Source organism: Ceratotherium simum, chromosome 5 (assembly GCF_057802395.1).
Source record: "Ceratotherium simum simum isolate JZ-2026a chromosome 5, ASM5780239v1, whole genome shotgun sequence".
NCBI classification, from domain to species: domain Eukaryota; kingdom Metazoa; phylum Chordata; class Mammalia; order Perissodactyla; family Rhinocerotidae; genus Ceratotherium; species Ceratotherium simum.
Window position 1 is genome coordinate 92,872,615 of NC_141904.1, and position 24,232 is coordinate 92,896,846.

Genomic DNA, 24,232 nt, shown 5'->3' on the forward strand with positions numbered 1-24,232 from the left:
TTTAATATTGACAAGCTGATCCTAAAATTATGTGGAAATACAGGGTACATAGAATAGCCAAAACAATTTTGAAAAAGAAGAAAATTTAAGGACTTAGTTAACCCATTTTTAAAACCTACTATAGAGCTACAATAATTAAGATATAGTGGTATTTGCCTAAAGACAGGCAGATATATCAGTGGAACAGAAATGAGAGTCTAGTAATGAATCTTTACATTTATAGTCAGTTGATCTTTGACAAAGGTGCCAGGCAATTCAATGGGGAAAGATGAACTTTTCAACAAATGTACCACGACAATTAGGCATCTGTATGCAAACCTATGAGCTTAGCCCATTACCTCACACCATAGCAAAAAACAAACAACCAAACAAAAACCTCAACATGGATCCTAGACCTAGGAAAACATAGGAGAAAATTTTTGTGACCTTGGATTAAGCAAATATATGACACCAAAAGCATGATCCATAAAAGAGAAAGTGTTGAATTGGACTCCATTAAAATTAGAAATCTTTTTTCTTCAAAGGGAAACATTAAGAAAAATGAAAAAACAAGCAAGAGACTGGAAGAAAATATTTGCAAATCATATATCTGATAAAGGATTTGTATACAGAATACAAATAATTTTTACAACTCAGTTATAAAAAGACAATCTAATTTAAAATGGGCAAAAGATTTTAGTAGACATTTCACCTAAGAGGATATATAGCTGTCTGGTAAGCACACGAAAGGATGATGTTTGCTCGTTAAAAACCTCAGGAGCAAGAAGGCAATGGGAAAACATTTTTTAAGTGTTAAAAGAACTGTCAACATAGAATTCTATATCCCATGAAAATATCCTTCAGAAATGGAGGTTAAATAAGTACACTCAAAGATGAAAGAAAACTAAAATGCATGCGAATGCATAGCAAGTAGATCTATTCTAAAAGAATTGCTAAAGGAAGTTCTTCAGACAGAGGGAAATGATGGCAGAAGGAAACTCTGAACATCAGGAATGAAACAGGACCAATGGAAATGGTAAATATCTGAGTAAATATAATAGAATGTTCTTCTCCTTTTGAGTTCTTTAGAATATGTGTGATGATTGAAAGTAAAAATTATTATATTTTCTGATGGTTTTTTTAATGTATGTACATGTAGCATATGAGATATATATTTATATAGCATAAAGAGGGGAAAGGAAAGGGACCTATAAGGTGGTAAGGTTTCTACATTCCAATTACAGTGGTAAAATATTGATTCCAAGTAGACTATGAAATGTTAAGTATGTATTTTTTAATCCCAAGACCAACCATTAGAAAAACTATATTCAAAGAGATGTGGTCAAATCACAATAAACACATTAAGATGGAAAATTGAGAAATGTTCAAATAATCCAAAAGAGAGTAGAAAAGGAAAAAAAGAGGAACCAAAAAAAAAGAAAAGAAACAAAAAAGAGCAGGGGGAATAAACAGAATACAAGCAATAAAATGGTAGACCTTATTCCAGCCATAAGAATAAATATCTTAAATGCAAGTGGTTTAATGATACCAATTTGAAGACACAAATTGTCAAAATGAATTAAAAATAGAATAACCTAACAATATGCTGTCTACAAGAAACCCACAACTATAATGATGCAGGTAGTTTCAGAGTAAAAGGATGGAAGAGATATATGATGCAAACATTAATCAAAAGAAAGTTAGAGTGACTATGTTAATATTAGACAAAATAGACTTCAGTGCAAAGAAAATTACTAGGGATAAAGAAGAACATTAACATGATGATAAAATGATTGATTTACCAAGAAGGGATAACAAATGTGTATGCACCTAACAACAGAGCTTCAAAATACATGAAGGAAAAACTGACAGAACTGAAAGGTGAAATAGACAAATCCATAATTATAGTTGAAGATTTCAACACTCCTCCTCCTATAATAGAACCAGTAGTCAGAAAATCAGCAAGTATGTAGAAGAACAACACCATCACCTCACCCTCAACCAACTGGATCTAATTGACATTTATTGACCACTTATCCAAAAAGATCACATGAACACTTAAGTGCACATGGAACAGTCACCAAAATAGAACATATCCTGAGTCATAAAACAAACCTTAACAAATTTAAAAGAAGTGAAATCGTACAATGTTCTTTGACCATGGTGAAATTAAACTGGAAATCAATAACATAAGGATAACAGGAAGGTCTCCAAACACTTGGAAATTGCACAACACACTTCTAAATAATCCACAGGTCAAAGAGGAAGTCTCAAGAGAAATTAGAAAATATGTTGAATGAAAATGAAAACACAATATATTAAAATTTATGGAGTATGGCTAAAGTAGTGCTTAGAAGTTAACTTATTAAGTGCTTATATTAAAAAAGAGGAAAGGCCTCAAACCTATAATCTAAGAACTCACCTTAAGAAACTAGAAAAAGAAGAGCAACATAAACCCAAATCAAGCAGAAGGAAGGAAAAAATAAAGATGAGAAGAAAACAACGAAATTGAAAGCTAAAAAAAAATAGAGAAAATCAATGAAACCAAAGCTGTTTCTTTGAAAAGATCAATACAATTGATAAACTTCTAGCAAGAGTGACAAATAAAAAGAGAAATAAGGTACAAACTACCAATATCAGGAATGACAAAGGACATATCACTACAATCTCTGAAGGTATTAAAAGGGTAATAGAGCAGTGCTACAAACAATGAATTTGTGCTACACACATAAATTTGACAATTTCGAGGAAATGAACCAATTCCTTGACAACTGCAAACTACTTAAAGCCACCCAAGATGAAATTGATAAGCCCAAACTACTCAATACGTAGAATTCTTCATTTAAAACACTCCAAAAAATAAATCTCCAGGCCCAGATGATTTCACTGGTAAATTCAATAAAACATTTAAGAAAGAAATAACACCAATTCCACAACTTCTTTTAGAACACAGAAGAGGAGGGAATACTTACCAACTCATTTTATGAGACAGCATTACCTGATATGAAACCAAAGATGGTACAGAAAGAGAAAATTACAGACCAATATCCCTCATGAACATTAACATGAAAATCCTCAGCAAAATATTAGCAAGTTTAATCCAGCAATATATAAAAAGAATAACGCACCATGACCAAATATGCATTTTATCCTGGGAATGCAAGGTTGGTTCAGTATTCAGTAATTAATCAATGTAATCTACCATATTAACAGTATACAGAAGAAAAACCATATGAACACATAAATTGATGCAAAAAAATCATTTGAAAAAATATAGCATCCATTCATGATTAAAAACTCTCAGCAAACTAGGAAGAGAAGGGAACGTCTTCAACCTCTCAACCTGATACAGGGCACCTGTGAAAAAGCTACAGTTAACATTTTTCTTCATAGAAAAATTGTATGCTTTCCCTCTAAGTTTATGAACAAGGTAAGGATGTCCACTCACAACTACTGTTCAACGTCATACTGGAAGTCTTAATGCAATACAGAAAGAAAAAGAAATAAAAATCAGGTAGATTGAAAGGAAGAAATAAAACAGTTCCTGTTTTCAAATGACATGATCATCTATGTAGAAAATCTCAAAAGATCTATTTTTTAAATTCTTAGAACTAATAAATGAGTTTAGTGTGGGCAAAATATACAGAAGGTCAATCTTATGCACTAACACTGTGCACTATGCACTAGCAAAGTACAATTGGAAAACAAAAATTTTTTAAACTACTTACAATTGCTTCAAAGAAAATGAAATACTTAGATATAAATCTAACAAAACATGTACAGGACCTGTATGCTGAAATTTAAAAATGCTGATGAAATAAAAGAGGATTGGAAGACTCAAACTAGTAAAAATGTCAATTCTCCCCAAATTGGTCTACAAATTTAATGCAATACCAATCAAAATGCTAGAATTTTTTTGTAGATCTAGACAATCTGATCTAAAATTTATACAGAAAGGCAAAGAAACTAGAGTAGCTAAAACAATTTTGAAAAAGAATAAATTTGCAAGAATCACACTATGTGATTTTAAGATTTTCTATAAAGCCAAAATAATCAAGACAGTGGGGCATTGGCACAAAGATAGATATATAGATCAATGGAACAGAATACAGAGTCCAAAAGATAGACCCACACAAGTGTGGTCAATTGATTTTTGACAAAGATGCAAAAGAAATTCAAGGAGAAAGGATAGTCTTTCAACAAATATCATTGGTGTTCTAAACAACTTTTACAGATTTTTGTGATTGAAGATTTAGCATCCATTGATCACAGGGCCAAACTGCCAAAATTGTTTACATCTCTCCTACATTCTGGCTTTTGTGGGCACTTGAAATCATATTACAAATTGCCAACCACAATTCTCAACATCTCTGTTTCTCTTCCTGCCAAATAGGGGACATCCCCACCTAACAACTTCCTGCCATGTAGTAATAAAGGCTTGTACCCATGCTTTCCCTTTGCTTCTTCTGCCTTCTGACTGACCTTGGTACTTCTCCCATGTGGCCCTGTGTGGCATGGAGTGCCCCCTCCTCTCAGGAATTGTAACTAATAAATTCTTTCAGTGGCATTGACCTCTCCATGTCATCACTCAGTCACCTCTATAAATTAAAATCTCATAAGTACGATCAAGACAATTGGAACAACTGGTCATACATAAGAAAAAAACGAACAAAAAAACCACCTCAGCCTAAATCTCACACTTTATGCAAAAATTAACTCAAAATGGATCACAGATATAAATGTAAAATATAAGAATTTAAAATTTCCATAGAGAACATAGAAGAAAACCTAAATGACCTTGAGCTAGGCAAAGGGTTCTTAGACATGGCACCAAAACCTCAATCTATGAAAGAAAATACTGATATACTGGACTTCATCACAATTAAAAACTTTTGCTCTGTGAAAGACACTGTTAAGAAAATGAAGATAAACTGTATACTAGGAGAATATTTGTAAATCACATATCTGGCAAAGAACTTTTGTCCAGAATATATAAAGAATTCTCAAAACTCAGCAACAACAAAAAGTAGGCAAAATACATGAACACTTTACTCAAAGAGGATATAAGGATGGCAAATAACACGATAAAATGTTCAACATCATTAGTCATTAGGGAAATGCAAATTAAAATCAGGAAAATATATCATTTACAATAGCATAAAAGTAGCAAGTATTCAGGAATAAACCTAACAAAAGTGATACAACAGCTTTTTGGAGAAAATTTTAAGACTTTATTGAAGACATTAAAGAACTCCTAAATACATGAAAAAAAATACATGATGCTCATGGACAGAAAGGCTCAATCTTGTAAATATGTTAATTCTTTCCAGAATGCAGGGCAGCCTCAAACTTTGAACTTTTTTTTAACTTGACAGGATGATTGTAAAACGTTAAAGTGTAAAGGATAATAATAGCTAAGATAGCTTCAAGAAAAATAAGGTGGGATGGCATCCTGTATCAAATATTCACGCATATTATACAGCTGTAATACTTAGAGCAGTGTAACACTTGCATAGGGATAGGCAAATATTCCAGTGAGACAGAACAGAAACCCCAGAACAAATCCCCATATATATGGACACTTGACATCATAGACGTGGTATCGAAGATCAGCAAAGAAATGTTGAACTTGCCAATAAATGGTGCTGGGACAATTGGGTATCTGTATGGCGAAAAATGAAATTATAACACTACCTCCTACTATTCACAAAAATTACGTTATATTCTAGATTGATCAAGACCTAAATCTGAAGGGCAAAACTATAAGGTATATTTCAAGTGTGTCTTTTAGACCACGTACATTTCATGTAATTACTAATGTAGTTGGATTTAAGTTAATCATCTTTCAACTTGTTTTTATGTCTTATCTGTTTTTTGTTTCTTTATTCCTCTTTTCCTTTCTTCTTGTGAATAATTATTTTTATTCCATTAAAAAAATTATACATTCCTGTAATTTTTCAGTAGTTGCCCTGGGGATTTTAATATGCTTTCTTGCCATTACAGTCTACTGTAAGTTAATACTTTTACCACTTCTCAAACAATATAAGAACCTGACAACAGTTTAACTTCATCCCTTCATTGTACTTTTGTTGTCATATATTTTACATATCCTTATTTTGTGGTTATTGTTGCTATTGTTGTATAAACAACCTTTTATATTTATTCACAAATTTGCCATGTCCTGTGCTCTTTATTTCTTCCTGACATTGTAGGCTTCCAACCTTCCCATAAAAAGAAATTATCTTCAGTCCAAAGAATTTTCTTTAAAATTTCTGATAGTGCAGGTCTGCTGGTAATGAATTCTCTTGGCTTTTTTTGTGTGTGTGTGTGAGGAAGATCAGCCCTGAGCTAGCATCCATGCTAATCCTCCTTTTTTTGCTGAGGAAGACCGGCTCTGAGCTAACATCTATTCTCTTGGCTTTTGATTGTCTGCAAATGTCTTTATTTTGCCTTCATTTTGAAGCATATTTTTTGCTGGTTATAGAATTCTAGGTTAGCAGTATATTTTTTATTTCAGCACTTTAAATATGTCAGTCCTGTTGCATCTAGCTTTCATAGTTTCTGTTTAAAAAGCAAATGTCATTCCCGGGCCAGCCCCGTGGCTTAGCGGTTAAGTGCGCGCGCTCTGCTACTGGCGGCCCGGGGTTCGGATCCCAGGCGCGCACTGACGCACTGCTTCTCTGGCCATCCTGAGGCTGCGTCCCACATACAGCAACTAGAAGGATGTGCAACTATGACATACAACTATCTACTGGGGCTTTGGGGGAAAAGAAAAAAATGAGGAGGGTTGGCAATAGATGTTAGCTCAGAGCCAGTCTTCCTCAGCAAAAAGAGGAGGATTAGCACGGATGTTAGCTCAGGGCTGATCTTCCTCACAAAAAAAAATGCAAATGTCATTCTCATGGTAGTTCCTTTGAAGGTAATGTGTCCTTTTTTTCTGGCTTCCTTTAAAATTTTCTCTCCATCTTTGTTTTCAGCAGTTTCACTGTGATCTGCCTAAGTGTGATTTCTTTGTTTTTATAGTGCTTGGGATTCACTGAGCTTTTGGAATTTATGGATTGATGTTTCCATCAGTTTGGGGGAAATTTTCAGCCATTATCTTTTTCAATATTGCTTCTATTTTATTTTCTCCCTTCCTTCCTTTTGTGAGACTCCAGTTAGCTGTATGTTAGACCTTTAGACTTGTGCTATATGTGTCTTATGATCTTATCTAGATTCTTCTTCCGTACGTTTTTCTCCTATACTTCAGATTGTATATTTTTTATTGAGATATCTTCAGGTTCATTTATTCTGTCTTCTACTCTGTCCTGACTGCTGTTAACCTATCCTATGAGTTCTTATTTTTAGATACTATGAATTTTGGTTCTAGAATGTCCACTTTCTTCTCTTTCATAGATTTCAGTTCTTTGGTGAATTTCTTTAATTTTCTCATCCCTTTTGTCCATCTTTTCCTCTATTTTCTTTATCTTATTAACCATTTATTTTATTTGCTACTTCCAATATTTGGGTAATTCATGAGTTTGCTTCTATTGTGTTTTTGTTTTTTTTTTCTTTTATCAGTCCTCTTTCCCTCCCGATTCACATGTCTGGTAATTTTTTATTGTATGCTGAACAATGGAAAAGAATCAAAGAGGCTCCCAATTCTATTCTCTACCAATGAAGGTTCTGCCTTTCGTTGGTAAGACAGAGAAAAGGACTGGTCACCTCAGTCTAATCAGGGATTGAGCTGGGCCAGGGCTGAGTTGCAGCCTTAGTAACACTCAATCCACCTATGGTTTGTCCCTGTTCCTTGGATACAAGAGTGAAAGCTTCATGGATCTCTGTCTCCTCTATTCTGAAAGACTATGGGGATTCAGTTCTTCCCTTCAGATATTTTTAGCTTAGCTCTTTAGCCTCCCTGAACAGCTTCAAAACCTGACAATTTCTCAAGAGGGAGTCCTCTCATTTGTGGCAGGTCTCCTCACATTAGCCAGATTTCGTCTCCTATATACCATGTAACTCTGGGAGATTTCCCTCTGGCTGTTAGAAGTATTTGTCCCAGAATCTCAGATTGCCTCTATAATCAGTATTTTTGAGTAGAAAATTGGCCATGTGTTTGAGGTTCCTCTTTGCATAACCTCTGGTTTCCTATCTGTCACACCAGCCCCAGACAACTGCCAAAATCTCCCCTGGTTTCTCTTTCCCTCACTAGAGTCCCTCCATCTGAGTCAAATCCAATTCTTAGCCTTGGTCCAGAATTAGCAAATATCCCAAGGGCAGAAAATGGCCCAGGAAGAACTCTTTCCCCTCTGGAATTTTAGTTCATCTAGTCCTTATTGTTTCCACACCTCTCAAATATCTTTAAAAATATGAATATGATTTTTTCAACTTATCCATTTTTTCTAGTTGCATTAGGATCATTAGCCTACTGTGACCTACTACATCTTACCAAGAAATGGAAGAATGATTGCTATACATGGGTTTTATACACACTTCATCTTTTTAGACACAATCCTTTTTGTATATGCTATGTTTGTTTCACAATTTTATAAGGGGAAAGAACAAAATCTCAGAGTAAGTACCTTATTCAAATTTATAGTTAAGTGGCATAACAGTAATCAGAACTAGTCATCTGACAACAAAGCTTACTTTCTACCACTGTATTCCTTCCTTACATCAAGGTTACTGATTTTTATCCTGCCATTCCACTAAGGCTGCTTCAGTAGCCACCCTAAGTGGTTAACAGAGGCCGTTAGGGAAATACCCAGTTCTGTCTTTAACTTGAGTCAGCTGAGAGTGGGGGCAGTAACCCCACTGAGTTATATATTGGACGATACTGGCCCTGCACTCTCTGCCTTCAAGATTTTGGCTTCCGGGTTTCGGTATTTCCTTATCTCTTACCGAAGATCATTAGCTAGACCCTTTCCACAGGGGCTGACTTAGGCAAACTTGTTCACCACTGTGTAAGCATATGCATTTTGTGAAGTTTTTCCATAACTGGAAGAGTAGGGTAAAGCACAAACTCACATACCCAAGCCAAGGTCATGACATCTCATCTGAAAGTCCTGAATTAACAGGATCTGTAGGTCCTTGTCACAAATTCCAAGTTGAGAAACAGAATGGATAAACATTTGAAGTTAAAGTTCTAGCTGGGTCTTTAAGAAATTCTCACTCTTTAGCGAGTAAAGCAAGTGAGTTCTTTGCTTCTTTCTAGTATCTGCATTTTAGTCACTATACTGTTGAAGTGTAAGCCAGATGGTGAGCCAGAGAAAGGAAAGGAACTGAAAATCAAATTAGCTAATTTTGCCCTCTGACTTAATAGCTTTTATAAATGGTTTGCCAGGGCAATAGCTAAATTATGGCTTGGATAAAATGTGAATTTTATTATCTATTCTTTCTTTGCTCCCTCTTACCATGAGAATTTAAGAATTGGCTTTATAGTTTGACCCATTGGGTTAGGGTAAGAATGTAATGTGATTTCCATTACTTTTGTAGTTTTAAAATTTTGTTTGTTATCTGAACTTGATATAGTAATATTTGCAATATGCATAAAAATTAAAATTACAAACCCCTTGTAAGATGTATCGTTTGCACATATTTCCTCCCATTCCATAGATTGCCTTTTCACTCTGTCAATTATTTCCTTTGCTGTGCAGAAGCTTTTAGTTTGATGTAGTCCCATTTGTTTCTTTTTGATTTTGTTGTCTGTGCTTTTTATGTCATATCCATGAAATCATTGCCGAGACCAATATCAGGAAGCTTTTCTCCTAAGAGTTCTTCTAGTAATTTTACAGTTTCAGGTCTTATATTTAAGTCTTTAACCCACTTTTAGTTGGTTTTGTGTACGGTGTAAGATAACGGTCCAATTTAACTTTTTTGCATGTGGATAAGTGTTGGCGAAGATATGGAGAACTTAGAACCCTTGCATGCTGTTAGTGGGAATTCAAAATAGTGCAATCACTATGGAATATAGTACAGAGGTTCCTCAAAAAATTAAAAATAGAAATATCATATGATCCAGCAATCCAACCTCTGTGTATTTATCCAAAAATCTGAAATTAGGACCTCAAAGAGATATTAGCATTCCCACATTCATTGAAGCACTATTCACAATAGGTAAGATGTGGAAATAACCAAGTGTCCACTGACAGATGAATGGATAAAGAAAATGTGGAATATACATACGATAGAATACTAATCACCTTTTAAAAAAAGAAGGAAATTCTGTAAGATGCAAGAACATGGATGAATCTTGAGGATATTACACTAAGTGAAATAAGCCAGTCACAGAAAGACAAATACTGCCTGATTTCACTTTTCTGAGGTATCTAAAATAGTCAAATTCATAGAATCAAAGAGTGGAATGGTGGTTGCCAGGGTCTGGGGGAAGGTGGAAATGGGGAGTTACTAATCATTGGGCATAAAGTTTCAGTTAAGCAAGATAAGTAAGTTCTAGAGAGCTACTGTACAACATTGTACCTATAGTCAACAATACTGTACTATACACTTAAAATTTTAAGAGGGTAGGTCTCATGTTAAGTGTTCTTACCACAATAAAATAAAATTAAAAATATTAAAATTACAAAACATGAGCTAAGAGAGATGGAAAAGGGTGGGGGGAAACACACATACTAGGGAAAGAAAATATGGTATAGAAATTCGAAATTGTTACAGTGAGGGAAGTGGGAAGAAGGAGGTAGCAAGGGCCCAGGGCTAATAGGAAGGAAGAAACATCAAGAGACTTATGAGTGAAAACAGTTCTTAGGAGCTAGATGAATGAAAACGAGCAAAGTTTGACCTTTCAGAATTGAGGGGAGAAATAATTCAGTGAAAAGTAAGCCTTTTTAAACAACAGGCAAAGTTCAATTGAGTAACATTGGTGTCAGACTAATAATTTTCATTGGAGAGATATTCTATTTTCTTATCATACTGTAATTTGATTCAACATATACTTGTTGGGGCATATGATATGTCAGACTCTGGGCTGGTTCTGAGGACCTAGAAATGAAAGACACACTCTATGCCCAGAAGGAACTCATGGACTAGGACAAGATATAGAGAGATCAATTGTGCATACAGTTAAGTGCACACCTATGGGGACATAGTGGAAGGTCAACTAACTTGCTCTATAGGTAGGAATTAGTCAAATGAAGAAAAAGGGGAAAGATATACTTGGCTCGAGGAACAATATAAGTTAAAACATGGTAGGGAAAGATTAGGTTGAGTTTCTTTAATGCTTTAATATCTTCACTTCATGAGTGAATATTAATTTAATCTGTTTCTCAATTAAATGTTGGTTATTGATTACCATTAAAGGATGAGACTACCACTCAGTATCTGAAATCAAAAAAGCTGAACTTATTGCATACTTAGGTGCAGGAATGGTGAGCTGGTCAGAGATATTCTCATTGAGCAAAGCTGACTGATAAATGGGATCATGGGCAGGAGTTTATTTTGGATTAGCGTTATTACAAAGGTGGGAGTGGGTGGTTGTCAACCTTAGAAGTGTGGTTTGTATTCTTTACAGAGGCAGGAGTGGGTCAAATCAGCCTTAGCAGAGGATTCAGTGGAGTGTCAGCTGCTGGTTGGCTGCCTTTCACAGTGTGAGGCTCCATCTGACTGACTGGTTCCAGAGGCATGTTCACTGAAGCAAGTTGTCATTGACTGATTAACCAAATTGAAAACCAGTTCTGATGTTGATTTGTTCCCGTGGCTATAGAACAATTAGTCTTTCCCTAGGAGTGCAGAACTTTTATATATTCTCACTCTCCCCTTTTAGTCTTCCATCTCCAAAGCAACAGGAAAGACCATCATGCGTTGTCCAGATGTTCTCCACTGTTGTTGATTCTTCTTGAAGACAAGGTTTTATTTGTGGGTCTGATTTTCAGTTTGTATGTCGATCAGCATGAGGTCATCCTGTTTTTGTCTTTAAACCATTTATTGAAAATTTGTTAGGACAGTGGCTATGTAGATTTAAGACTCTGGATAAACAAATCAAGCTGCTCAATATACAAATATAACAAAGTATTACAAGAAGGGATTGGAGGACATTCTAATGGCACGATGTAGATTTTTCCAGGTCTGACCATGAAAACAAGTCCCAGCAACTCCCTGAGTTCTCCTTAATAGTCAGTTTGCCTTTTCTTTTTGTGTAGATAGAAATTGTTCTGCCTCATCTGTGGTGTTAATCCAGGTACAAAATGAAGTGTTAGCGATAACACAGACTCTCTTTGGTTAGCAATAGAAAAATCCAAGGTTAGGCTAATTTCCATGACTATTTGGGCAAAGGAATTTTAACTAGTTAGTTTCCTATTTTCTATAGAGAAAGATTTTTGAGGATCACCTGAATTGAATAGCACCTGTGGGTGGGATTGTTATCCTCGGGAATCTGTCCCACCAGTGTTCATTTATTCTGCTCCGGAAGGGTTTTATCCCTTCAGACTCTTTATAAGAATACATAGCCTCCTGAGGGTATTGGAGAGTCATACACTCGAATGGTCTAACTAATAGTCTGATAGAACAATTGGTCCTGTCCTGGATTGGCATCAAAGAGCCTGATTCCCACACAGGAAAAAAGAACCCAGGAGCTGCCTTAGAGATATGATCAGTCTTATTGGAGCTGTAGGTATACGGTCTTTAGGTTTCATGATGAACAGTCACTATTACGTCCCAAGAAGATTTTTATCCCCCCATCTCAGTGCAAGGACATTTTTTTAATTTTTGTATTTTATCATTATCGGTAATGTTAGTATAATGTATGTCTATACCATACTTCAAATTAGCTACACAAGCAATAGTTCGGGAGAGCCAAATTAGAAAGTTAGGATAAGTATCGCCCTTAGTAAGCCAATAAAGAGAAAAAACATGACCAAAGGGATAAAGAATAAAAGTACGCAGAGCAGAGTGTGACAGTGGGTTTAGTAGAATCTTGTTCTCATGGTCTTAGGCAGAGTGCTTGCTTTAGACAGCTGTCTTCTTAGTCCAAGGATTTTCCATGGACCAACTGCTTCTGGGGATTATCTGGAGAACCTCAGTTTAAGATCCCTAACAGGTGTGTGTGCAATTATGTTTACTTTCTAAAGCTCTTTGAAAATGTTCAGCCCATGTTAGAGATCTTCTAAATCAGCAATTTTCCATTCCAATTTATTTTTTCTGAGACTCCTATTTCAGGTTTGAGTCCATTTACAAAAAGAGAAGACAAGGTTTACTTTACCTTAGCTGTTGGGTGTTCCCCAGAAAATTGTCTGCAAGTTTCCTAAAGTCTATTTTTAAAGTCTCCTATTGATTCACCTTTATTGTGTTTACAATTTTGAATCTTTGTGTTACTATTACTTATCTAGCACTAGGTGGATAATTACATTGACAAGACTCCTGTCCACAAAAAGTCTATCATTTTACTTATGGGGTAAAACATACCTTTAAGTAAGTAGATAATCCACTATGACAGTCTGAGTTCTGAGTAATGCAAAAACTGTTTTTCTGAAAATGGAAAATGAAAAAATTTATAGTTACATTTTCCAAATAATTGATGCTAGCACCTTTAAGTGCCAGAATCTGATAACATTTTTAACTAGAAAAAAATATTTTATCATACTCTTCTCTGCCTCATGAAAAATTTCTTTGAGGGAAAGTAATATTTGTCGAAGAACTACTAAATGCTAGGTGCTTCACACGTACTATCTCAGTTCTCATAATATCCTACAATAGTAAGTTCTTTGTTTATTTTTATCACACAAATAGTGTGATTAAACCCAGGATTCAAATACAAATCTGTCCCATTTCTAAATTAAAGTAACTTTTAAAAATAACTCAATCATCATGAGCATCAAAAATTGTGCTCCTCTGTATGTAAGTACCGTAGATTGGGTGTTGAATTATGTAAGACTGCTCCTTGAGCTAGGAGGCCACCAACTGCTATGTTCTGATGGTTCTTCCTTTTGTTTCCACTGCTCAGTTACCATTTCTTCACTTTTCGTTGCCATCACCATATTGTACATACAAGATTCTACAAACAGTTGTACATACATATTGTTCATACAGTTGTATATACAAGATTGTACATGCATACAATTGTGCATACATACAGATTGTACATACAATTAGGCCATTAGGCCATGTGTTTTTAACAATGTCTCCAGTTTTTCAGAATAAAATTCAAGGTCTCTTTCACGGCACTGTTACTCACTTTTTTTTACTTTGTTCAGGGTTTGCATTTGTGTTCTGGGCTGTCGCTTGAAGTCTGGCTTCCTTTCAAATGAGAGGTTACTGTAACAGGTTAGCTGGAACCTTAGGGGCCTGAAAGCCCAAAGCATCTAACTACCATGAGGAGTGATTTAGACATGAGGGATCATCTAGCTCATTTGATTAATGTCCCTTGCCTTTACCTTATTATATTTTTATAAATCTGAGTTAATCCCATCTGTGCAAAGATTTCCCAGGCATCTTCTTTACCTCAAATAAAGTTAAGGTCCTTCTGCATACGAATCCTATCTCTTTAACTTATTAACACCATATGATTTTGAGCAAGTTGCTTAACTTGTGTGAGTCTGTTTTCTTCATTCATAACATGAGGATGATAATACATTATCATCTCATACAGTTGTGAAGCTTAAGAGAGAGTATTATGTCAAATGATGGGTACTGTGCCTGGCATATTGTTCAATAAATGGTATAGTATAGTAATTGTTATTATTTTTACTTGTAATAAGTGGCAAGAGGTCCAATTATACTTCAGTGCCCTAATAATGCTCAGCCCTATTCTTCTCTTGTCTTCAGTAGCCTGGAACATTCCAGCTTCTCCCCTGACATGTCTCTGTGCTGGCCACATGGCCTAACTGACGAGGCATCATTGTGCTGGGTTGACTCTTTCCTCATGCATTTGGAGTCAAAGGACTGCTTCTTTCTACTTTCTTCATTTCTTTCCATTTCAAATATACACCAATGACGTACTACACATTCAGACAACTGGCTTTTCCATATGGAGTAGGTACACATTTTCATATGAGCGACTCTGAGAATATTATCCAAAATGTATTATTCTTATAGGAATTAAAGATGAAAACATTAAACTACTGGACATTGTGGCTAATGCTGACCCTGGAGGTTTGATTTGAGTTGTAAAGATTTTAGAATACTGGCCTCAGTCAAAATCTGTGCTGAATTTTTATTGTGGAAATGCTTGTCTTTGAAAAGCATGTCATCACAGATACCATGAATAATTTGAATTTAGAAGAAAACAGCTTGTGGAATTATGGCAAACTAGCCAAAGGGCAGTTGGTCAGATACTGGATAGTTTTCCTAGAAATCTAAAAATTTTCTTCTTAACAGAAAAATATATGGCTAGATTGTTTGCTTAAGTGACTCCATTGTTGATGCAGTTGTCGGTGTATTTTATCAGCTTTACCACTCTATAATTGGCTCTTCTGTTGGATAACTGCCTGAAAGGTTAAAATAATTTAAATAGTCTATCTAAACCTTATGAGTAAATGATACTCTTATTGAAAACCTAAGTATTTAAAACTGGCTGATTTTCATTTTGACTCTTTTTCTGAGGGCTTTCTTGGGAATGTAACCATTTTTGTTAGGAAAGAGAGGTGCTGAGTACTTAATGACAGAACCGATTGAAATCCTCTGCGAGAAGATCAAATGGAAGGGTGCTGTTTAAGGCCATGCATTTTAAGATGCTTTATTTTTTAAGAAAAATCTTTTGTCATTTGTACTGTGAAAGCTCATTATAAGAGATGCTTAAGCTGCTTTAATCCAGAATATGTCCTAACCTTCTAAAAAATGTTCTTTAAAAAGATATATAGGGCCGGCCCCGTGGCTTAGCGGTTAAGTGCGCACGCTCTGCTGGTGGTGGCCCGGGTTCGGATCCCGGGCGCGCACCGACGCACCGCTTCTCCGGCCATGCTGAGGCCACGTCCCACTTACAGCAACTAGAAGGATGTGCAGCTATGACATACAACTATCTACTGGGGCTTTGGGGGGAAAATAAATAAATAAATAAAATTATTTAAAAAAAAAGATATATAGGTTAATATTTATTATTATAAATATATGACCTAAAATATATTAGGTTAATATTTCCTATTGCTATGAGAAAATGTTAACTCCTTGTTTTCGAGGTTTTAAATCCTACTTTTGTGAATAATAAAGTAGGAAATGAATTAAATGCAGACTCCTATTGGTAAAGTTTTGAAAAAGATAGAACCTTCTCAGCTTCACCTCATTAAAACTTAGTTGTGAGCACTTGTTGAGTGCCTCGATTATAAAATACTGATTTAAATATGGTACCAGGGGTTCTCTCATTGAAAAAAGTTTTTGTGAGATAAACCAGGGAGCATTTTAGATCTAATACTATTAGTTGTGCTTTTAAATATATTATGCTTGCTTCTGAAATGACAATATATATTCACAAATATACTTTGGATTTCCATCAAATGTTCTTAAAAAGTCAAATTGTATTCAGAAGTTGCTTCAGCTTGATGGGTCAGGAAAAATCAAATATAGAAAGTGAGCACCAGAATCTATATATGGAAATGTTTAGACCTTTCGCAAACTGGCCCCAGCCTGCCATTGCAGTCTCATCTCTTCCAGCCTCTTCCCTCCCAACCCCACAAAAGGTGAACTCCAGCCACAGGGACTGAGGGTCATTTCCTAAACTCGCCTCCCTTCTGTGCCTTTGTTTACTCTTCCCTCTGCTTTTAATGCCTCCTCCTCTGTTTAGCTAACTCCTACACATCCTTTAAGGTCTGGCAAAAATGCTACCTCCTCTTGGTGGTTTGTGTGACCCCTTGGTGAGAATTAATTGCACTGGTTCTCTACAGCAAGCTACTCTACCTGTCATTGCCCTCATCACACTATGCTCAGACTATCTAGGGAAAGAGACCCTGCCTTATTCATGTCTGTGTCTCGTCTAAGAGCCAGCCCAGGGCCTGGCTTATGTGATAGATGCTTAGTAAATATCAGTTTACTAAATTGACTTTTCTCTTCTCTGTAGCCTGTCCTATTCTTCCATTATGTAAAAAGCCACAAAAATAATCAGAGTTACAGGTCTCGTGGAGAATTTTGTAAAGTAGGGACTTTTCATTTCCTTGTCTGGGGACCCAGCTAATAATAAGTCTTCCCACACAGCTAATGTCCCAAACTATCAGTGGTGTTTTCTCCAGGAGACCATTCTGTGCCTCACTGGCTTTCTGAAACAGCAGCCTTGTGTGAGTCTGACTCTCAGCTGGAGTGCCATTGAGGGTGATGAAGGGAAAATTACACAGAAGGTTCCAGTTACTATAGTAAATGCATTTCAAAGATCACTTTAGAGGTCAGTTATTTTATGAGAGGACCAAGTTTCAATGTGGTAAGATTTTGCCTTTTTCTTTCTTTTGATAAAATTCTAAGCAATTTTTAAAAAATATAAGTGTTTCTCAAATTACCTACGTTGTTTATTAAAATGGCAGATTTCTGGCCTTCCCCCCTGGCAAATTCTGAGTTAGTGGGTCTAAAGTGGGACCTAGGAATCTGAATTTTAGGAAGCATACAGGCAGTTCTGCTGTGAATAATCATATGACTGCACTTTGAGAAATACAGATATAGTGGGGAAAGGGAAAAGATAATATCATGTTAATGGAGGTATCGTATGCTCAGAATATTTACTAAGCATATGTTACATAAGCCAGGCTCTGGGCTGACTTTTACAAGAGATACAGAGATGAATGAGACGATGTCTCTTCCCCTGGACAGCATTGTGTATTCGAGCATTCTGGGAAGATGGGTAAGGTTATTTGGTCAAAGTATCCTGGCATTCATAAGTTATCAGAGTAGGCTGGCAGGTATGTTCTAATCTAATTCTAAGGTATGTTCTTAGCTTAGATACACATTTCTTAAGCTCATGCTGAATAAAGAAAGAAATATGCTTTTACAATGGCCAAAGAAGTCAGACGGTATTCCTAGTGCCTCCTTTTGCTGAGAAAAGACTTGGATTTAGAGATTCAGCAGCTGAAGTGGCTTTGAACTGGAGTAAATGACTCACCATGTTTTTTCTGTAAGTATCCATGAAATGTACTTCCAGCTAATTATATGAAGGCACTGATTATCTGCCACTCTTAATGGGGACCCTAGAAATAAGTGCTCTAAGAGACCAAAATTTGCCTACGGCTCCCAAATTGCCACTTAGCTATGTGGTAAATTTTATCATTGATATCCTAGAAGTTCACAGAGAGTTGGCAGTTTCACATTTCATTGTAACAATTAGAATTGCACTTCATTCAATCAGTGTATAATTGTAATGCTGCATTGTAAATGGTTTCGTATCTGCCTTTGATTTCCCAGTAAACTATGTCTTAAGAACAACAACAAAGGGCCGGCCCGGTGGCACAAGTGGTTAAGTGTGAGCACCCCGCTTCAGCGGCCCAGGGTTCGCGGGTTCGGATCCCGGGCGCGCACCAACACACCGCTTCGTAAGCCATGCTGTGGCAGCGTCCCATGTTGGGTGGAAGAAGATGGGCACGGATGTTGGCTCAGGGCCACTCTTCCTCAAGAAAAAAGGGGAGGATTGGCATCGGATATTAGCTCAGGGCTAGTCCTCCTCACCAAAAAAAAAAATAAGTAAAACAGCAAAAAATTCTTAAACTTGTTTTCTGTGACACCTAGTACAAGCATGAAGTGGATGTCCAAAATATACTTATAAATTGCTTAAAATTAATTAGAAGCTTAAAGTATTTTTGAAATCAGAGAATGTTTGGAAGCCTCTACAATGTGAAAGCCCCTGATGAACAGTGCTGATAATGTTACTAAGAGTAGATGAGAAATATCTTAGGAGAATGTTGTCTTGGCCTCTGATTTAGTTGTGTATGTTTGCAAAAAAGCATAGTGTTACACAGCCAAAGAGTTGTGCAACTACACATTCTATGCTTTGCTTTTATGAAAAAGAGGTAAATTGCAAAAAGCCACACCAATAGCAAGGATTTGTTCAAGAAAGCAAATCTTAGGTATGTCTTCATGCAGCCTAAAATATAGAACCATCTTTATCTATGGCATATTATGAGAACAGATCATATTGCTACTCCTGAATCCTTAAGAAAATGTTAAATTATATTTGGTATATTCAATTCACTAAGGCAGGGAATAATGTAATATATGTTTTAAAACATCATAAAGAGTTGAAACAGGAAAATTTTGATGCTTTAATGGAGGAAAATATCAATTATCCAAAAATCCTATCATTTTGAGTAAAATGTATTATCTTCAATTAGTTTATCCTAACTCATATATGTGATCACTTTTTTTTATCACTCCCTTCCTCTACCAGTTCTTGGATAAATATGGAAGTGAGCACAAATTATCACTTTCTGTAAATCATTTTATTTACACACAAGATGAATATGCCAAAGACTTATGATCATTTTTCTTTTTCTTCTTTTTTTTTTTTTGCTGAGGAAGATTCACCCTGAGCTAAGATCTGTTTCCAATCTCCTTCTTTTTTTGCTCAGGAAGATTCACCCTGAGCTAACATCTGTTGCCGATTTTCCTCTGTTTTGTATGTGAGCCACTGCCACAGCATGGCCGCTGACGAGAGGTGTAGGTCCATGCTTGGGAACTGAACCTGGGCCACTGAAGCAGAGCGCACCGAACTCAACCACTAGGCCGCCAAGACTGGCCCGTAATCTTTTTTCTTTAATAGTTATTCAACAAATGTTGTCAAGCATCCTTTAGAAGAAAGACATTATGCTTGGAACCTAGGAATCTTGATTTATGTTCGAGGACAGTGGAAGCCCAAAGGAAGGAATGGCCAGTTCTATGTAGAGAGACATGAAAGATTTCTTAAGAGGATGACTATTGATCTGAGCCTTGAAAGAAGAGTAGGAGTTTGTCAAGTTGAGGAGGAGGAGAAGGAAGAGAGGCTGTTCTAGGCAGAGAGCAGCCTAAGGAAAGGCGTAGAGGTAAATAATCTTGCCTCTTTGGGGAACTGCAAGTAGCTGAGTGTGCCTGGAGCATAAGGTGCTGTGGAATGTGGGAGGGAGATGGGAAGGGCGAGGAATGTGAAGAATTGGGTGGTGGCTGGGTCATCAAAGCTTTGTATAGCTTTAGAGGAAGGGATAGATCTGAGAGGTGTTGAAAAGGTACAATCAACAGAATTGTATGACTGATGAGATATGGAGGGTGCTAAATCAAGGAGGACAGTGGTGATACTCATCTGAGGCTGAGCCTTGTCACCTCAGAACCTGTTGTGACATTGAGAGGTCATTGGCTAAGCTTGCTCCTACCCACTGTTCCAAAGCTCTCCCTTTGTTCTCCCTTTATATGCTCAGCCTTCAGACCTGCTAGGACCTGCAGGACAAGCTCTTGAAGAGGGATGGGGAAGAAACAAGGAAAAGACAGGCCCAGGGTTTGATGGGGTAAGACCTAGGCTTGACTCGCACATTGAAATCCACTGAGTCCCAATGCTAGGTTGAGACATAAAGCCCAGGGATTATTCAGAATCAGGTGGGATAGCAATTTTGTAATTGCAATTTATTTGGCACCCAGAGCTCAGTACCAGAACTTTCTATTCAACTATCTACATTTCCACTTGGAAGTTGTGATACATTTCAAACACTTGATTTTCCCTATAAAATCAAGCAAAGTCAAGCTCTAACAAATGGAACTTGGTCTTCCCTTTCAGCTCTTTTCTTTGATTTTAATGGTAATCTGTTTGAGGAGCAAACAAAATGCACACAGATGATTGTGTTTTCTTAGCTTGGCAAGAAAAAACTGGCAAAGCACAATGAAGGGTTAGCAGGTGAAGAGAATGTCCTTAATAGAAATGAGGACTATCAGCCTATGTTATGTGAGCCCAAGACACACTATAGATTAGCATTACCTGGCCTAACCCAGAATTTTGTAAAAGGCAGGTAAGCCTGCTTTCAACCCTGTCCTGAAGGACTTTTTTCTGAAAATACCCAAGAGACCCCTGTGTTAGACTAAGACAGGGACAAGAAGCTAGGTTCATGTCTTCTAGGGTCTTAGGCTCCAAATCTGGAACTCTAAAATGAGAGTAGAAAAAAATCAGAGAGCAGACAACTCGAGTGAGAATGAAATTGTCACAAGTATTATATTAGCAATGAATAGATTGTATTTGACATGCAAGTCAGAAAGTAGCCCATCCGCTCAACTGTGTAGACCAGCTTCACTCCTGGAAGCCTATGGATTACAAAATCTTTTTCTAGCTTTTATGACGTCACCTGACAGTTCCTACCTCTCTGAAATGTTTTAGACCAAATGAGTTACTCTAAATCATGTCAGGGAGCTTTTCTCCCCACCTGAAGGCTGAGAGGAAGCCTCAGCTTATTTCTCAGCCCTTTAACTTTCTGATTATCTCTATCCAACCTTGAAAGAACCTTTTAAGAGAGATTTCACTACATAGTCAGTAAGCCATCAATTATAGAATAGACATAGCAAATAATTAAATTGAGAGTAAGCAAACATAAGATTTCAGCAACTTCAGTAAACACTGGTTTACTTACACAACATCCTAGAACATGAAAGAGAAAGAATGAGCATTATTGAGTAGCTACTACATGCTAGCCATTTTGTTTACATGCAGTACATGAGAATAAATAAAATTCCTATAGTAATACTTGTGAATAGGTATACAGCAAATGTGAGTTCCTCCTTTACATAGTTATCCAATAATTTAATCTTTGCAACAACTGTGAAATTGGTCTTATTGTCCTTAACTTACAGATGAGAAAATTGAGACTTAGAGAATTTTATTGACCAAAGTTGTCCAATTAGTAAGTGGTAACACAGGCATACGACCAGGATCTGTCTGTTTCCAAAAGCCTGCACGCTTTTTCAGTGACACATGGGAGCCTACAACAGTGGATCTATTTACTAAAGCTTGTTAAGCAATGCAAGCAACTTTGGGAGCTTGCCAGAACAATTACAGAATCCCCCTTTTCTTTTAGGGGGAGAACAGAGTAAGGGGAGAATAGAGTAAGCCTGCCACCTGAAGGCAGCCCAGCAGGCAGAAGGGCATTTGAAGCCAGCACCATTGTAGTTAAGGCACCATGGACAGCATGGCAAGTCCTTGGAGAATGTCAGAGAATTACCACTCCCTCTCTGCCCTCAGCCAGCTCCCTGCCAGGCTTTGCATGGGGAGAGGTTTCCTCCCGCACCCCACAGAAAGGAAAGAATCTATAATAGCCAAACACAAGAAGAGTAGGTCTTCATCTTTGTAGAAATGAAAAAGAGGAGAGGGAAGCATTATCCTCTTGTCTAATTTTCTCCCCACCAACAACCAAAAAGACCTAAGGTATATTTTGCATTTGAGGTCCACTTGGGAATGACTCACAAAGATAATTTCTATTCATTTGTCTGTTTTTGAATAAAGAAACGTCAGGCTCAGAGGTTCTGATAGCATATAAATTAAAGATACGGAGGTATCTCATTGAAATTCTAAAGATGTGCTGATCCTACCCTAGGAGTTCTCTCATCAAAAGAGTTCTCTTGTATTGCTGCTGTTGACTTATGAATAAAGATCATGCTTTTATTTGATTATTTATCTAATCAGGATTCACCTTCGGTTTAAGCTCATTAAGTCTGCTGTTAATAGAGTGATGCTGAAAGTGTACTTGATGGTAGAATTACATCCAAGTGAGACAGAAAATGTGTTCAGGCGTTAATGGTCAGAAACAAAGACAGAGCGCCCTGTAAACCCACGTCACCCTCGAGTGGAGTGTGTGAACTCTCTGCCAACCAAATAGAAAGGGCACGTATTTAAAAGGTTAGTTTTGTAGAGTAAGAGATGTACATTATAATTAAACACACTTAGTAACAGAGAAACGAAAATGACAAGCACTCTAATTATTCCAAAAACCAAGAGAATAAAACCATTCTTTATATGCATTATGTTGGGGAAGCTTTTCTATGGGCTTTTATGTGAGATTTCTGAGTTACGTTAAAGATGTTGGTTTCTTGATGTGCCCCAGCCAGACTCCCAGTGACTTGCATTTAACCTGTTTGCTTCCACTTACTGGTCTTCTAAAGTGGTCGTAATATGAACCAGCCTAGTAACATCTCTTCTGGGTCTTGCAGAACAGGTAACTATATCATCTCATTCTTACCTGATGGGTGGTTGCCAGGTTCAATTGCTACGGATAAATCCTCTTCTTTAAGGCCCTCTTGCCCCACAAATAGGAAATTCCACTTTTTGTTGGACTAAGAAACCTCTAGCTACCACAGCGCCACTTTGAAAGAGGACCCATGCACAGCAGAGCTGTGCAGTTAACCGAGGCCAGTGTGTCCCCTCCTTGGAAACGCTGCAGCTCAGACTTAGCACTGTAATGGACTAAATTATTTACCTAGTCAGATAAGAGAGAAAGCAGTTAAGAGCTTCCTGAGTTTATAGCCTTAGTTCCTGGATTCAGACTGAGACAGGAAACAGGCCAGTCTCCATCAGCAAGGAGAAAAAAAAAACTTCCTCCAAAGCCCTCTTCCATCACCTCTTATGCCTGGCAGAAGTCCCAACCATGGAGAAATTAAGCAGTTCCTGTCAATCTTCTTGGATTCATTGAGTACTGTGTGCCAGGCACTGTGAAATAGATGTGTAAAAAATGGTCTTTGCTCTCAATAAGCTTACAATACATTCACTTGGACAGACAGAGAAAGCTTAGGAAAAGTTAAATTTCTCATTCATTCGTTCCAGACACACATTCGTCAGGCACTGTGCTAGGTACTGGGGATGCAGTACTGAAGTGATTGAAAACTGAGTGATGATGACAACGCCGTCTGACTAGTGCAATGATGGGTAAAAGGTCTTAAATGACAGTGAAAGAAGAAATGCTTTGAGACGGTATGTGATTGATTTCTCAGTAAGTGAGACATTTGGTAAATGCCATGAGATCAGAGCAGTTCTTAGTTTTGGTTTTGTCATTGCTATAAACAACATAGCCAAGCACCGTCAACACCCCACAAGTGCGATGACTCTTCTAGGACCCTCTCTACGGGAAGGAGAGCTGGTTTAGCCTGAGGCCAGCACTTTAAAGTCTTTTTGATTGGTCATGTAGATCAGGGTCATCAGATTGGGTCTGCATTGAATGAGGTCACCAGTGAAAGGAGTATCTGCACGTACAGGAGTGTCTCTCCTACCAGGGAATTCACCTCAGTCTCAGGAGCCATCCTTCAGGTCAGGAAATATGGCCCTGACGTTTCAGACCTTTCATTGTGGGACTTCAGGGGAGAGAACAAAAAAGATCGCCTACAAACTTGTATTTCTAATTACAGTGGATTGGAAATTCTT

At 37.0% G+C, this 24,232-nt stretch overlaps 1 protein-coding gene across 1 annotated transcript in view; it reads left to right on the top strand.

The window, feature by feature from the left end:
• The window catches only part of KBTBD12 (kelch repeat and BTB domain containing 12), a 99,354-nt gene that overhangs the window by 36,275 nt on the left and 38,847 nt on the right, over positions 1-24,232 (top strand). The gene's annotated exons all lie outside the window — the stretch shown is intronic.